This window comes from Protopterus annectens, chromosome 13.part0, assembly GCF_019279795.1.
Source record: "Protopterus annectens isolate FY-2018-M chromosome 13.part0, PAN1.0, whole genome shotgun sequence".
NCBI lineage: Eukaryota > Metazoa > Chordata > Ceratodontiformes > Protopteridae > Protopterus > Protopterus annectens.
In genome coordinates this window covers 501,789,557-501,808,064 of record NC_056747.1, presented here as the reverse complement: position 1 = coordinate 501,808,064, position 18,508 = coordinate 501,789,557, and the positions used below count along the sequence as shown (strand labels likewise).

The following is an 18,508-nucleotide window of genomic DNA, read 5'->3' as shown; positions in this document are numbered from 1 at the left end:
CATCCACTCATCAAGATTTCGAAGAGGGTCAGTGAGGTGCTCTGCTTGACATGTATGGGAAGCCTATTCCATAGCATGGGCAGTCTCTGGGTTATGAACCTGCCCCTCCAGCATGTTCTGTTGATTGTGGTAGTGAGGTTGAGGACTTTGGTGCATGTGGTGTGGAGGGATTGGGATTTCTTTAGATGTAGCATTTCTAACAGAGCTGGGTCAGACATGGCTTTGTAAGTCCAGCAGAGATCACCTCTAAGTAGACGATATGAACCAGAAAAGAGTTGGAGTTTTTTGAGTCTGTTCATATAGGACAAGTGTTTAAGGCCTAGGATCCTCTTTGTGAGGTACTTTTGTGGGCTCTCCAGTTGTTGCAGGTGTCTAGTGAGGTACATGCCAAATGGGGCATTGTACTTGTTGATTGGCCTAATGAGGGAAGAGTAGAGGGAGGCAATGACCTCTTTCTTTCTGGATGCAAAACCCTTAGTAATAAGATGTGCCGCATAGAAGGACTTTCTGACCACAGTGGCAACATGGTGGTCAAAAGAGAAGTTGCCGTCAACCCTTTCTGTATTCAGTGGACTACCATTGATGTGGTAATTCAGGGGAACCAGGTTTTTCCCAAAGGGGACAATGACACATTTTTTGGAATTGAGCTTAAGGCCATGGTTCTGGCACCAGTCGTTGGTCTCAGTGAGGCCTTTCTGTAGGATGTCAGCATCACTTGGGGAGTTAATAATAGCTCCTAACTTGCAATTGTTTGTGAACTTTGTCAGCCTGAGTCCCTTCATGTTGGCCTGGACTTCAGAGAAGTAGATACCAAACAGGAGAGGACCCAGGACTGAACCCTGTGGGACTCTACTCATGACTGGTAGACAGTCTGACTTGGAGTCAGCTACTTTCACACTGTGGATTCTATCTGTGAGCCAGTTTGCAACCCACCTAGTGATACAGGAGTTGATGCCTAGATTAGAGAGTTTTTCTATGATTCCTGAGTGGGGAATGGTATCAAAGGCCTTGGCCAGATCAAGGTAGGCTGTATGAACCACCTTGCCTTCATTCACAGCTCTGGTGACTGACTCAAAGAAGTCGACCAAGTTAAGCAGGCATGATCTACCCTTCACAAAACCAAACTGTGTGGGATCCAGTGTTTGGAGATTCCCTACATCCTTGTTTATTAGGTCCATGATGATGCGTTCCATAGCTTTGCATAACAGACTTGTCAGGCTGATGGGGCGATAGTTCCCAGGGTCTGTAGTCACTCCTCCCTTGTGGAGAGGGATGACTGTAGTAGTGCACCATTTGGTAGAGACAAAGCCTGAGGTGAGGCTATGATTGAACAGGACACACATTTGAGGTGCCATTTCACTCTGTAGTTCATGTAGAAGCTGTATTCTTGGCCTTTGACAGTGCTGTTTTAAACTGTGCAGCAGTAATACTGGGTGCCTGTCAATCTACTGGTATTGTGATTGGTCCTTTGAAGGGAGAGAGGGGTAAAGTTGACACTGAATCTGTCGGCTAGTATATTGGCAATATCTGTTGGCTGGGATAGGATGTACCATTGTGCAGTAGCTCAGAGCAAATCTGGGTATTGCCGTGGAGATTCTTTACATAACTATATAAGGCCTTATGGTTGTCTTTACTATCTGCTGCAATTCTCTTTTCATAGCTAGCTTTAGAGGATTTGATGAGGGATCTCAACCTTTTGTTGAGGCTGATAAGGGAGTTTTTAAAGTCTTGGGACTTCACCTTATTTTCATCGGTTTCCTCCTTCTGTTGTAGAGTTTGTTTTTGGCAGGAGACCACCAGATTGGTTTCCTTTTTTTTTTGAGGAGAGCGTCTTGCTTCTATTGGGTATGACAAGATCCATGCATTTGTATACGTGTTCATACAGTGCATTGGTGTATGATTCGGCGGTCATGCAACTATTCTCCATTTGCATGGGTTCCATGAAGTTAGCCACCATCTGTTTTTAGAAGCCCAAAGTTAGCACTGAAGAAGTTTTTTATGGTGGTTACCTTTGTGGGGGGTGGTGGGAGGGAGGGATGTGGATTTCCAAGGTGATTAGTTTGTGGTCGGATCTAACCATGGAGGAGTTGACTGTTGGTGTAGAGCAACAGTCTCCCATGTTAGTAATGACCAGGTCAAGGATGTTGCTACCTCTAGTGGGGTTAAGAACGAGTTGGTCCAGGGCATTGGAATTAATGAATTCCAGAAAGCATTGGGCAAGTGTATTGGTACATGAATAATTTTCCCAGTTAATGGAGGGGTAGTTGAATTCACCCAGTATGATAGTGTTAGTTTGGAACGTGGAGTGTGAGTCTTGGGACATGGTTGGGGGCTTCTAGCAGGCTATGACCTGAATTGCTGTCTTACCCAATGTTTGCTGCAATTGAAGTATCTCAGGTGTGTTATATTGGGCTACCAGTCTGGAGGTGTATGCATCCTTTATGACTATGGAAACACCACTGTCTTTGGAGCTTTGGTCCCAGTTCTGGGGGCTTAAAGGTGTAGAAGGAGTTATAGCCTGGTAGTACAGGGGTGCTTTCTGCTGCTTTGAACCAGGTCTCTGTTACAGCACAAATGTCGATGTTCTCCAATTTAAGGAGTTCTTTAAGTGAGTACATTTTTGAGATTTAGACTTCTACCATTGAGCAGCATGACCCTCAGAATGCATTTATTTATAGCTGTTATGGTGGTAATTTGGTCTTTGGAACACTGCCTAAAAAAGGCAGTATAGGGGTGGCAAGAGCCTTGGCCAGTATCCGGAAGCCCAGGGGTGACAGATGCAGGCCATCTCTGGCAAAGCATCAAGGTCTGTCAGTCATGTCATCCCAGGCAAACATATACTGGATCCCCTTAGTATGACAGCAGAAACGTAGCCAATTGTTGAAATCAATCATTTTCTGCTTGTACTGTGGTATAATTCTGGGCGATAGTAGGATGCTGCTCAGGGCTAGTGTCATACCCACCTGGGCTACATAATCCGAGAGCTCCTCCATGTCTGTTTTCATGTAGTCCAGGGAGGGACATCTTAGGTCATTCACACCCACATGTACAATGACAGAGTCTCATATTTGTACCTGTTGTTGAAGGACCTGAATGCATGCGTTATGTGGCATATCCTGGTGCCTGACAGGCAGCTGACTGTTGCTTTCTCCTTATTCAACCTAATGAGTGGGACATCAGTGTGCCTATCGAGTCACCTATGACTTGTGTGTTGGGCATGCTGGGCTTTGGTTGAGTGGCACACTGTTTAGGAGAGTTATATGTCTTGTGATTAGTGTTGTGGTGGTCGAGTTACTAGGTAACTCCTCCAAAGGAGGACATTCATAGGACTGAAGCATCCACTCCCTTTAAAGTACAACACAGTACAGTATCAGTGATCCATCTGCATACTGTGGGAGTAGAACGCACAGCCTTCTGCATCAAAAACAAGTATACTACGTGTTATGCTACTAACAATGCAAATGACGTAGCATAAGTACCACTGAACTTCTCTTCCCCTAAAGCTCTCAGTTCCTTGTAAAATCCACTTGACACTCAGCTAAATCTCTCATCTGTGCAGCACAAGAAAGCTGAAAAAAGCCAAAATGTATTTGGGGGTGCTAATACCCAAAACCAGGGACACATTTTAAATATTGCTTGTATAATCTTAGAAAGTAGCTAAAATAAAGTGTTATGTGTTACCACGTGTTTCCTGAAAGACAGAGAGACTGAAACTTAAAGGGCTATCATTCTTTAGTGAATTCAGTTCTCACTGATTTGCCAGAAAACCACAGATTTTAAGAGGAACAGACCAAAAGTATGAGCCAGATATTCTGTGAAAATCTGGACAGTTGAGAGCTATGGACTCAACTCCTTGAATCACAAGAGGTGGTATGGGTGGAGAATTCAGGCTCTTGTTTGAGCCTGAGTAATACTAACCACCAGGTATACCTAACTGGGGCATTTTACACACACACACACACACACACATATATATACGCACACACACACACACACACACACACACACACACACACACACACACAAACACACACGTATACGCACACACACACACACACACACACACACACATACACACACACACACACACACACACACACACACACACACACACACACACACACACACACACACACACACACACACACATGCACACACACACATACATACACAAATACTCCTGCAAATAAAACTTTCCTTACTGGCATGACTGGCTCTGGCAGCACCATCAGAACAGCGGCAGCATAACTCCTTTAACACAGAGCAAGAATAGAAAAAGAATGGCTAGTTTAGTTAGTTTAACTTCTGTGCATGAATCCATGATAGTGTGAAAACTCCATTTCATTAATTTTTCCCGACAGCTCTTGCAGCTGTAAAAATGTGGGGGGGGGGACCTCCCACTCCCCCTGGCTCTATGGTTCCAGCACCCATGAACTTATACAATTATATGCTGGTCTGTATCATCTAAAAGTAGCATGATGATTGGTCAGAGCAATTAGCATGGCCTATATAAACTAAGCATTCCTGACAGGAAAAAGTCCAGCCTCTCGACAAGGTATCAGTGGCCAGACTAGCGAAAATAGGTAAAAATTTAAAGAGAGACAACATTAATCACTTTTGAAAACCCTCCCCTTCTTGTTCTGTTGTTACAATTAATTTTCAATATCAAAAGACCAAGAATAAGAAGACATAAATGTATAACAGAAAGTGTAAACAGAAGTGGGCATGCTCTCTGTCTGTCTCCTACTACACTTAATTGATATACTTTGCAATCATGAGTTTATACATACCATATGAATGAGCATACATCAGCTGGCACAGGAGGTGGAAGAAGTCTAAAGTGCCATCATACAATGACATTGTTTAAAAAAGATAAGCAGTTTGTTTGTTAAACAATATCATTTTATAATAGCAATAGTTCTTTCCTGTGTATGGGTAATACAAGATTTTCCCACCATTTGCTTAGTTTGATCACTCGTGATTTGTTTATGTGATCAAACCATACCAACCTTGTATAAATTCTGTATTACCTACATGCAGTCATGGACTACTTGTTAATATACATAACCAACGCAATAATTACATCCAAATAGTTGTTTATATAAATGTAAAAGTTGTGTTTTTTATTTGCCTTATAGTCTGTACCATCCCTTGAAAAATAAACAGATGAAGGGTATGATATCCTAGACTAAATGCTACATTGCTTCAAATGTTAAACATCTGATCCATGTTAAACCTTTCCCGTCTGATTTCTCCTTACTGGTTATCACTTAGTTTAATAATGAAGCTTCTCCATGGAATCAATTTCTTCTTCCTGGCTGCTAACAGAGCATGAAATATTTCAGCTGAAATAAATAATTTCATGTCGAATATGCACTGGGAATGTTCTAAGAGGTAGAGGACTATATAAACCCTATCAATCTCATATATGGATAAAGCTGTAGTGAGACATAGTCCTCTGTAAAGTATTCTCAAATTACCTCCTCCAAATTGTTTTGGTTAATATCCTTCCCATAGTTCATTAAGAGATGACAGACTATCTTTTTGCTGTAGTTGAAGAATTTAGTTGACTTGATTTATTAAACAGTGTATTACAACAATCCTATATTAAATATATTCTCTTTTTAATTCATGGAAACTTAATTCCAGACCATATAGCATACTCTTCAGAGACGTAATAGCAGTTTAATTTGAGAACTGAGATGCATAGTGATACTAGCTCTTTTTTCAAAGCATCAACAATTAAGTCTGCTAAGTTATTGGCAGATAAACTGGTTTGTTTGACTGGAGGTATTATTTATTTATTTTATTTATTTATTTCAGTTTGATGACCGGGGAGGTCCACTGGGCTCAGGAGCCCATTTTCAGTGGAGGCCCGGGAGAAAAGCTCCACATTACAAAATACAAAGATAAAAACAAAAATACAAAAGTTAAAAATTAACATAAGATTCAAGGTACAGATACATAAGGATGCAGCCGTCAGTCTACATGGTATGAATGCTGGTAATTTGTGATACAGAGGCAATAAAAGGAATGGTGTTTACATAACATATCAGTCATATATTGAAATGGATGATTAAAAGATTACAAAGAGTCTGAGTCTAGTAATGGCAGAATGGTAGCACAAGCATAAATGTTAGGGAGGGGAATAAAGGGAGAGCAAACTATTTACAGTATTTACATATATACACAGGACAAGGGTAACAATAAGTAGATATGAACAAGGTTGATAGTAGTAAGAAATTGAATAGCATTAATGTTAATATATACAGTGAGGAGGCTAGGTGGGGAAAGTGCAGTTGCACTTCCACTTAGAAAACAGGTAGGAATGGAGTAGCGTTTGGATTTTCTGTCAATCTTAAAGTAGGAGAGAGAGAGTTCCACTTTTTGGCTAAGGAAAAAGAAAGGAGGTGCTGCCCGGCAGGTCGTTTTGGTTTGTGGACATTGAGTAGGTTTAGGTGGGCCGATCGAAGTGGCCTATTAGGGGTAGGTAGGTATTGCGTTTTTGGTCTGCAGTTATTGTTTATGATAATATTGTTCTCCCCTTTTAAATGAACAGAAATGTGGCAGTTTTCTTACAAGTATTCTGATGAAATTTGCTATCTTTCTCATTTGGCTTGCATAATAGTAAATAAGCTCTACTAGATTTATTATTCTTACTACTATCAACCTTGTTCATATCTACTTAGAAAGATTTGATATGGTCATAGGTTTACTTATTGAGATATTAAAAGTTGTATTATTGCAAATGCAAAATGAGTTATCAGAAAATTCTGTTGCAATTAAAGTAGCTCTTTGTCTCATGAATGGAATGATTGATCAATAACAGCACAAGAGCAGAGCTCAATTTTAGGAGCCCAAACAAAAAGCAAATGGTGCACTTCTTAACTTGGTTGCCAGCACACAGAACAAATATAGATATCATGACTTACTTTGCTTCTACACAATATCATGACTTACTTTGCTTCTACACAATATTATGTTTGCAGTAAAAAAATAAATAAATAATGGCACAGCATATAATATTAGGCATCAGTGTTTTCAGAGAAACACTCAATAGTTACATTTTAGTGACGGCCTAAGAATTATTTGTGCAGTGTCCTTCTCATTATATCTACCCCTCCAACATTCAGAGCCAAATTCCAATCCTGTAACAAAGCCACAGTAACTGTTAAAAAATTGCATACTAACAATATCGGTACAGAGAGTAAGGTTTGAGATCAAAAACAAAAGATATGTATACTGTGCAAAATACAATAGTAGATATTAATTGCCATTCAATATAATGCTTTCAGTGTTTCCAGAATCATCTTGTAATATTTCATAGCATTGTTAAATAGCAAGAGACACTCGCAAAGTAAAAACCTGACCACCATGTTCAACTAAGCAGCAAACTTATAGCCTTTCAGTTTGTGTATGACAGCCAAAGTCCAAAGACAGATGACTTTTGCTAACCAAATAACAAGTTTCACCCAGCATTTGTTCATTATGTTTCCCCTGGCTGAATTCTGTAGAAAATGCCAGCTTTAGATAACAATTCCAAGAAAACATGCATTGGCCATCAAATCTCATAATGGTACTATACAATTTTAAGTACATCAACAACACCAAGCAGCTCCCTAAGTCCTGCTTTTAATCAGCCAGAATGTAAAAATATACAGCACTACAGTGCTGATCAGCAACCAGACTTGACCATTGTCATCTTGCTAATATTTACTATTTTCTGAACTAATGGGTGTTAATTTAAAACATCCATAACCAGCAAATACCTTTTTTTATTTTAAATGTACTTTTATTTAATTTAATTCTAGAACATTTCTCCCCAGGCCTCCGCTGAAAATTGGCTTTGCTCCAAGTCGGACTTTCCCGGTAAACAAATTAAATAAATAAATAAATACATCCATTTATTCACCTGGTAGGTGAACTCATCTATGCTTAATACTTTCTCAGACATGGCCTAATCCACAAGGGCATTTATCATGTACACAAAGTGTTTTTTTTTGTACCAGTGGACACTTTATCTTTCATCCTCACTTACCTTTGGTTTGTGTGTGTTAATGGCACACAACCATGAGGAAATCAGAAATACTAAGTAAGGGTTGGCAGCACTTTCTGCAGCAATAGCACTCTCACCCTTCCATTGAAACAATGCACAAGATGACCAAGGAGTAGTAACACTGGCTAGCATTGACTTGACCAGTTACATCTCATTTGTTTACACTTCATCTACTTGTAGGGGACGCGCAGATGTTCTTCATTAGATCAGTGTTGTAGTTTTCTTAACATTTGGGGATTTCCTATTCATCATGCCAGACTAGTAAAGCTCAGGATGCTTAGAAACGCACGTCTACCCTAGGCAGGCAGCAGCATGTTAGTAGAAGAGGTATGTACATTTGCACCATTCTCAGAATGTTTTTTTAATATGCATATATGCAGACATCCTTCAGAACCATGAACATTTTTTCCATGCCATTGGTTACAGTCCCTGAAGCTCAGACAGGTAAGAAACCAGTTAGGGATTGTTCCTATCTTTATTCTAAAATTTGTGGCATTTTGTGTTATGTTTGTGCCAAAAATGGGAAGTGTGACTATGATAGACAATTACTTTACCATGTCCACCACTCTAGTTAATTATTTTGTCTTGGGGTGAAAGAGAACTTTAAGTACTGTCACGTTTGCTAAGATTTTGCCCCTAAAACTCTAAGAAATCACCTTAGGAACATTGGCATGTGTGGCTATGTCATCCTCTTATTATTCAGCTTCGGTACTTAACCCTGCAGTTAAAAGGAAGTAAAGTGATAAAGTGCCAATAGAAACAGATGATTTCGAATGGCACTCCACTTCCAGTTCTAGGATGGAGATGGGGGAACCCACTGTGGCACTTCTGCATGCTTTGACAACATCCAGGTCCTCTAACATTGCCTTTGTGTAGGATGTTGTGACAAATAAGTAACGGCATTTCCATTGTCACTGACTTTATCTTGACCAGTTACATCTAATTTGGTTACACTTCATCTACATCCTGTCAACGATCTGAAGATGAGTACCCTTGATCCTTGATTTATTATTACAGAAGGTGATGGGAGTGTTCACCAGGTTTTCATCAGAGAGGAGATTAAAGGTTTAGAATACAGGTCAGACCCTTAGCACCTAAAGCACAGGTGGATGTCCTTTGTAAAAAAAAGTAGCTGAAGACAATACACATATCCCGTCCTTCTACTTATAGGCAAACATCGTCTGAGAAAGCTATTCCTCCATCTTCTCAAGATAACTAGTTTGCTTTAGATCTTCTTCTTCTTTTGGCTTTTCCTGGTTAGGGGTCACCACAGCGGATCAGTTGTCCACTCATGATTGGCAGTAGAGTTTTTAAGTTGTTGAGTTGCCAACCCAGCACCCAACCTTCCACGGAAGGCACACACATTCACACACTCATTGCCTAGGGCTAATTTAGAGTGTCCAATCCACCTACAGCATGTGTTTGGGATGTGGGAGGAAACTGTAGCACCCAGAGGAAACCCACGCGACCACAGGGAGGACATGCAGGCTCCACACAGAAGGCACCCCAGCCGAGGATTGAACCGGAGAACCTCTTGCTGCACCACCATGGCCGCCAACTAGTTTGTTTTAGATAAAGGGCTGTTAAAGGCTGTTCAGGCATTACAGTCAAGATGGACTAATCCATCCTCTTCCATCTAAATGAAAAAGGGAGCCATCTTTTAATGAAGGGGATTGCTCTGATGAAAATTTTTTTCAAGTGGAAAGGGACGAAAATATTTTGCACCTGTGGTTAGTCCCCCAGTACTTTATGCCTTAAATGATAATATTTTAGTAGCTTCTCTTACCACAGATTCTGTACTTCCAGACCCTAAAAGGCTAGACAGATTTTACAAGGTATAGAATTCACACAGATATTTTTTATGAAAGCCCTGTTGCTAATCTTGCAGTTATCTCTGTAGATTTGGAGAAGGAAGAAAAATTAGTTCCTGTTTCTAATTCTGTTCCAAATGATAAAGAGAGCAGAGCACTTGACAAGTTGGGTAAAAAAGTTTATATATTTGTAACCTTGTGTTTTAAGGCTATAAATTGCAAAACACATATGATTAAAATCCTTTTATGTTAGATAATATAGGTCAGATTTCTGAAACGCCTAACCAAGTTATGATGTCAAAACTCCAAGAAATGCTTAATTTCTGCCCAGTTGCCAAACACTCCATAAAATATATATGATATGGCATTAATGCAGCATGTAGATGAGCTGCCACTGACTCTACCTTCCATAATCATGCACAGTTAATTTTCCAAACTTTACCGAGCACATAAAAGCTCAATTACCGAATGCTCTTCCAAACAAAATGTCCCTGTTTGGGAGTCCCATGACTGAGGTCTTTAAAAAGATTGAAGACTGAGGTAAAGTGATGCAAGGGGTAACACAACTCTTCCTTTCTCCAGTGCCTAGATATTTATTTATTTATTTATTGGCATTTGTTTACTGGGAAAGTCTGATTGAGCAGTACCCTTTTTCCAAAGGTCTGGGGAGAAAATCTTCATTCTAGAAACATCATGGATGTTAATTGCATTGTTTCATCATTTATAGACAGTTTCATTCAAGAGTAGCAGTTCCATTCCTCAGACATCCTTGACATCACTTACATCATTTACAGAGTTTTGATTAAAAAAAGGTAGATGGATTGTTTGTGAATAGTTTTCTTTATGATAAAGAATTTAGACCAGCCTAGAGAAAGGGAGGACGGGAGCAGGCACAATGAAGATAAAGGAGTTGATATCATAGAGGAGGATATAGTTGTGATAATAGTATATAAAGATTTGTGCAGAAGAGAGTTATGGCACAAAATCATATAGCTATATTAGCACCATTTTAACCAGGGGAGGTGCGGGTGCAGAGCCATTTATCTCTCATGTATAGCTTCAGTTGGCATTTAAAGTCTTTCAGGTTATAGACTGTTCTTAAGCAGAGTGGGATGGTACTCCAGCTATTAGCAGTACAGTGTAAATACAGGGAGTATCCTGCATTGTTGTTAGGTTTAGTAATGAAGTGTAGTGATTTGTCAGTGGAGCGCAGAAGCCTCTTGGTAGTGTATCGTAGAATGATGGAGTGAAGAGACAGGAGTTATTCATCATTCTGCAGTACTTTGAAGGTTGTAAATAATTGTGAATATAATAGAGAATTTTTTAGTTGTTTTGGACAGAGGCAGTTTTGTGATCTATATTGTTGGTTGATTGTGAATTTGGCTGATCGAGAGGTGTTGAGATTGGTTTGGATAGGAGATGCATATAATATGGTGTGGAAAAGAAAAGATGTGGTTATGTTTTGCTAATAGAGTCAGTAGGATAGTGTTTTACTCTGTAGAGACAGCCTAGTTTTTGGTGTGCCTTCCTTATGGCTTATTGAATGTGGAGATCAAATTTTAGGTGTGGTATACCAGTTCTGTATTGAGCTTGTTGAATGACAACATATTAAAGGTAGTTTTTTTGGGAGGAGATAGTCGGGGATGAATATCAGTAGTTGCTTAGTTTTTTTTTTTGATACATGCGGAGTTGTGAGATGTTGAGCCAAGCTTCTGTGGAGGACAGGCATTTCTGTGCTAGTGTTTGAAGCATAGTTAGTGCCCTAGCATTACAGATTAGAGTGGAGCTGTAAGTGTATTGTACTTTGGTAGCCTCTCTGGCTGCTGTGTTTAGGTTGTTGGTAAATAAGTTAAACAGTAGTGGTCATAGGATGGAGCCTTGTGGGACGCCAACAGATGTAAGAAGGAAAGAGGTGAAATCATCTTGCCTTTTCACTTCTTTGGACCTAATAGTGAAGTAACTAAGAAACCAGTTAAGTGAGGAGGGTGATAGCCCATAGAATGAGAGTTTAGTTGGGAGAATTTGATGACTGACTGTGTTGAATGTGTTGTATAAAACAAGAAATAGGGCTGAAGTTAGGAAACCTGAATTTCTGTTGTGATTTACTATATCTGTGAACCTTAGAAGGACAGCAGCTGTACTGTGATTGGGTCTGAAACCATACTGTGATGGAGAGAGGCAGTTATAAGAAGTAATATATGCTGTAAGTTGAAAGTGAATCTCTTTCCAAGATTTAGGATAAGGCTGAGAGAGTTCTGATTGGTCAACATTTTGTGAGCTCTGTTCATGAGCCACCTTTATGATGGAGTGCTATATAGGATTTTTTCCCTATAAGGTGGGAACATATTTTTCTTGGATACAGCAGTTTATTAGAATTGAGACAAGATATGCAAGGCAATCTGCAGTGAGCTTGAGGGATTCAAGTGGAAGTTGGTTATGGGCAGTAGTTGTTTTAAGGGGGCATAGGTATTTTTTAATTGTAGATGTTAGCACTGGAGTGCGTGTGAAGGTCTGCTATAGCGTCAATGATCAGAGTGGAATGGATGGACCTGTAGTAGTTTTGTTTTGTAGAAGGCAGGTTACTGCATTTATAAAATGTAAGCTAAACGGTGAAGCAATGGTTTGGGAGATAATGGCTGGGGATGGACTGGGTTGGGTTTAGATTCCATGACTGAGCAATGTATTTATTGATTTCCAGAAAATGTTTTGATTATTTTATGATATATTGTGGGTGTTACTATAATAAGCTTGTTTGTCCTGTTGTATGCATTGCTTGCTATATATATATATATATATATATATATATATATATATATATATATATATATATATATATATATATATATTTAACTACCTATATCATTGTAGAGGTCTTTGAGACTTGGTTTGTCGTTATGGCTTCCAAGATTTATCACTAACTTGCACGAGTTGCATTATTTTTTCAGTTAACCAAGGGACTGGTTTGTCTTTAACTCTACTGATCCTTAATGGTGCTTGATCTGCCAGGATATTTAGAAATATTGAATTATATGAGTCTACTACTTCATCAAGGGAAGGAGTTTTTAATGGAGTCAGTTGATCTGGAGAAGACTGGGAATATAAGTTTATTGAAGTCACTGATGTTTCTGACTGGGTTATAGTGATGAACCTTGTGGGGCTGTTTGAGGTGTCTGATTATATATCTTAGCTGGCCGTCACTTATGCTGTCATGTAGGGTGTCACTTGTTACAATATTATTTATGGCAAATTTTCAAATCCTTTCCAGGATGGATTCCTTAGATGTGATCTTGTTAATTCTAGTCAGAATCTTGATCAGTTAAGAGAAACTGTATAGCTGAATTGAATTTATTGGGTTTTCTAGGGCAGTCTTTTGCCAGTCTATGCCAATGTCACCTAGCGCAATTGTCCAGTATTGTTTCAATCAGTATGAAGGAAATGATGACCCTCATCAGTAGTCTTACGTCTGTTCACCAACTATAGACAGCAGGTACTCTACAAACAGAGGTAAACAATAAAGCAGTTATGCGGTACATAAAAAGGCAGAACAATGTCTTGCTAACTGTGACAGGCTGGGAAATGATCATTAACAAGGTCTTTCTCCAGGTACAGTGGGTTACATCTTCTCTCATCTGAACCCAGTGTCAGCTTCTTTAAAAAGGTCCAGGACAGATGCTGATGAGAAGTCTTCCACTAGTTCATTGCTAGTTTAGAGTTCCTCATATAGGTTTGTTTACATCAGTGCTGAACAGGCAATTTGAGTCTATTTTGATTAGAACTCATTGCAAACCTGCATCAACAGCAAATACCTTCTTGATAACTTGAAAGGTGAAGTTTCTGTCTGTCTTTCCATCCTTTCATTTGATTTCCAAAGTGCTTCATACCTGTCTCTCTCTCTCTTTCTCTCTCGTGAAGGAGTTGGTCAGGGGTCATTGCCAATGTTTTCCTCTCTTGGTGGCTGTCCTTACCCTGCACAAAGGTTCACTAATTCATCCCAGTCTACACACTCTGTGGTTCATAGTATAGATGATACCATTTTAATTAATTACAGGCACCAGTTCTCTCAGGATATGCTACAGATCTTTAGACTGACTAGAAAAACTAATGTCAGAAAGTCTCATATATCCATGAGGACAAGGTTTTCTATCTGGTGTCAGTGTAAAGGACAGGATCCCAGTACAGCAGGGATACCTGAGGTTCTTCAATATCTCTGAGAGTCTCTTAAGTCTGACTTATTCTTTACTTCTGTCAGGGTACATCTTTCAGTTTTTTCCTCTCATTTGCCACTGGATCCTCCTTTTTCTAATGCTAATAAGGTCAGACTCCTTCCTCAAGGGAGTTTTCTGTTATAAACTTCCAAGGAAAATAGTGGCTCATCCCTGGGACAGGACAAGAATTATGTATTAAAAAAGTGGGTTCCTGTTATATAATCGAAGACGCAATCCTTCAAATGCATCTTGATCAAACTTGAAAGCATGAAACAGCAAAATAGCGAAACGGCATATAAGTGATTTCTTTCCCTGAGAAAGAAACCGCTTGGCCGCATCTGTTACTTTGCCATTTTCGTCACTGTAGTGCGATCTTAGAGTTGGCATATTTAAGTAGGGGGGTTGTGGGAGGTGAAGCCCTTCACTTTATATTATGTTTTGAAATTTATATATATTATTTTGTGGAACAGCAATTTTTTTCCCCTGGAAAAGCTTTTGCTTACATGGGGTCGATAAAGCAGCGTTCGCTGATTTAATATAGACCCAGAAAAGCTAACTCTTCCTCCATTTGAGCCAGCTGCTGATTCTCCTTTGAAGTTTTTGGTATGAAAAACTACCTTGCTAGTAACCTTAATCTCACCTACAAGAGTTTGTAATTTACAATCCCATCTGTGCATTCCTCCTTCCTTGTTTATTTTTTCTTAAGGACAGTGCAAGCCTTCAATCCATCCCTTCTTTCACTCCTGAAGTGGATTCTGAACTCAATCATTCTATCCAAGTACCAGCTTTTTTTTTCAAGTCTACAAAACAAAGGAAAAAAAAAAATCATTCATTGAGTCTTCATAGACAGCTAATGTTTAATTTAAAATGGACAAATATCCTAAGAAAATATGAGCCTTACAGGATAGAAAATGAGCTTATGAGTGTGTAAACAAACTATTTCCAAATGGATCTTTAGTGCATTTCTCTATTATACAAATCATGGCAAGTAGCTTTTACATTCATAGGTTTGTAGATCAGTACTAGGCTTCCTGTCCTTGTGGGCCATTTTAAGCCAAGCCAGTTTCCCTTTTGGTGTTTGAATTAAGCTATCCCATTTGGTGTTTGATTGGCCTTACCCATTCCATGGCCAATAATTATATATTACCTCTAGTGAGAATAACTGGGATCATACCATAGATGATCTGAGGAAAAGTAAAAAGCCCACTGTACCAGAGTAGTAGCAAATTCAGTTGCTTTCTTGCAAAGGGTAGACTCTAAAATCATTCTTAAAATAGTCACTTGGTCCCCATGCCCATACCTGTCCTAGATATTGCAAACTGGATGTTCAAGTCTTAGGGGCTGGGATCATACAGTGCATGGCCAGTGAGATCCAAATCCCTGTACAACACCCTACTCTGGCAAGTATTACTGCTATAATAATCTTGGTGAATAGAACATTCTTCAAGGCTTATCTCATTTTATCTGCAATACCATGTAGTGTAGTAGCAGATTGTTCTGTGCTGTGAATTTATTCCAGTCTGCATCATTTATCATGTATTTGCTTTTTTCCCTTAACTTCCTATATTACTTCATATCCCTTAATTCATTTCAAAATGCTATCAAATTCTGTGGCATCTATTGCAGCTGAAGAACATTACACCAAGGGTCTATATGAGATCACCGAACATTTAAAAAAGCGAACAGTGATTAATCGACCCTATGTAAGCGAAAGCTTACAATTTCGAACTAGAGGAAAAATCACTGTTCCAACAAAAAAAAAAAATATAATAATAAAATACTTTAAATATTACATTAAGTAGGGGGCTTCTCCCCCCACACACCCCCTACTTAAATATACCTACTCCGAGACCGCACTACAGTGCCGAAAATGGCAAAGTAACGAAGCGGCCAAGCAAATTCTTTCCCAGGGAAAGAATTTGCTTAAAAGCCGCTTCAATATTTTGCCATTTCAGTCTTTTGAGTTCAACCAAGAGACATTAGAAATAATGCGTCTTTGGCCTTCTAATAGGGAACCTACACCAGTCATTTAATGAAGAACATAGTGCAGTTGTGTATGCAGCTTACCATAATGGGAGCTGTTTGAATGAATAGATCACTGTTTCTGTACCTATAACCTCTCTCCATTCCCTTTAGGAGTATATATTTGAAGTTTTACCTTGTGGCTGAGATATTTCCTAATGTCTTTCCTTCTGCCACACTAAAACTTCCTGCCTTCTCTAAATTCACCCCTGCCTTTAATATTTTTATCTCACCAATCTGACTTTTACTTAGAAAGTTATTTTAACTTAGTCTTGGTCAGCGTAAGCATACATCTTATACCATTATGCTGCCACATGCCTAGGGTGGATAAGGAAGGATGTTGAACTTTAGAAGAATGGCAGGATGGACAGCACCCAGATGTTAAGAATACTGCAACAGTGATATATTCCAGCATGTACAATTGTGGCAAGTTACCTATACAATTGTACTTGATAGTGGATTGTATCATGTTTATTATATGATTGTGATTCTACCAGTGAAATCTTGGCTGACTGTGGAGGTTAATACTACATGATTGCATGACTCCTGCATTAGGAAATCATTTAACTCCTGAACATGTTTGTTTAACCCAATATTGTAACCTCATCTACCTCTTTGTTTTTTTTTTTTTTGGTGGGGGGGAGACTTTGGTTCTGTAAGGAACATGTTGCTCATAAAAGATGAAAGTGGGCTAACACTCACTTGTACCATAGAGAATAAAATGTTATCCACTGAACAATCTGTTATAATAATCATCTTAAGAGTTCAAGTGCTTATAAGGAAAGAGAAAAACAGTGCTTAACCCTGACTCCTTTCCCTCAAAACAGAAGAATGGAAGCAGCTTTGTTTACTTTCATTAAAACATGACAGCTCCCTACAGTCTCTTTCAAATCTTAATGGCTAAACAGAATGGCAAGACAGACTATCAAAATTCAGCAGTATATAGCAAGGGTGAGGAGAAGGGGGCACCTGCCCAAGCACAAGGTGTTAGGGGTGGTGTGATTGTGCAGTTCCTGCATTTTTCTTCCTGTTCTGACATTTCTGTATGCCAGTACAGAAAGGGTGTTCAGCCCAATAGTGCTGTAGCTGTAGTAATTGGCTTGCTACAGTTTTAAAAACAAGAAATGTTTTATTTCTTTATTTATCTATTTATTTTTTCTATGCTTTGGTCTTCCTCTGTATAGATGGGGCAGGGAAGAGTGTGTATCTGGAAGAGCTGGAAGAAGAAAGGGGTGTGTATACTTTGCTTCAGTGCTACACTGATGTTCTGTAGAGCCAGTCTATTGGAACAGACTTTTTTTTGCTCTTCCATTGAAGAGATGGGGACAGGGAAGGCCTATGCACTGTTCAACAAGGGACTGCTGTTCTGCAGAGTCAGTCTAAGTCAGTCTATTGGAATGAACCTTTTTTGTTTTTGTTTTGCTGTTCCAATGAAGACTTGGGGGCAGGCAGGGGGCTTGTACTTTGTTTCAGTGCTGATGCTCGATTACTTTTTTGTAGTACCAGTCTATAGGAATGGGTGGGGGGATGCATATCCAGCAGACATTTATGTTCTGGCTGGCTTGGAGAGTCTGTCTCTTGGAGTAGACTTTTTTTTTTGTCTGTTCTGAGGAGGCAGGGTACCAGTGTAGAGGCTTAAAACCAAGTTGCCCCTCTGATACAAAGAACCTATGTGTATGTGCTGATCACATCTGAGGACATAAATGTTGCCAAGAAAAGTGTTCAAAATAGCCACTAAATGCCTGCATTTCGATTATGCAGGATTATTAATATTTAGTTTGTTTGTGCATCTTCTGTACTTTAGCATTGCTAAGCTAACATTAACCAAAGCTTGTTTTTTTGTATGGTATAATGGCTAGAATACCTGTCAGTCGCAGAGGTTATGCAAGGATTGTCATTGTGTTTACTCCATAGGGTGAAGCCCTTAGATCAAACTTGGCTAGTGTGATCCAACTCCTTGTATAATCCTCGCCTCTGGCTTTAATAATCTTGGTAAAGAGAATGTTCTACTAGGCTTATCCCATTTTGTCTGCAATACCATGCAGTGTAGTAACATATTGTTCTTTGAATTTAAGCTAATCTGTATCATTTTTCACAATTATTTGCTTTTTCCCTTAACTTCCTTTATCACTTAATATCCCTTAATTTATTTCAAAAGACTGTCAAATTTTGTGGCATCTGTTGTAAGTTTGCAGTCCATTTTTTTAAATGGACTATTAATGTAAGGCCGATTTCAAGGAAAATCTTGGCAGTACAAAAGCAACAGCTGCTACCTAGGGAATAGATGATGCAGTTTACTATCTGAAACACTATAATTCTTGATATCAGTACACATGACTGATATAGGACAACACCTAAATATTCATATTCATGTAAACATGATTGCTAACAACTGCTAAAAAGAATGCTTTCAT

At 39.1% G+C, this 18,508-nt stretch overlaps 1 protein-coding gene across 1 annotated transcript in view; it reads left to right on the top strand.

Moving 5' to 3' along the window:
• LOC122787923 (dynein beta chain, flagellar outer arm-like) overlaps window positions 1-18,508 on the top strand; it is a 5,188,001-nt gene that overhangs the window by 2,447,388 nt on the left and 2,722,105 nt on the right. The gene's annotated exons all lie outside the window — the stretch shown is intronic.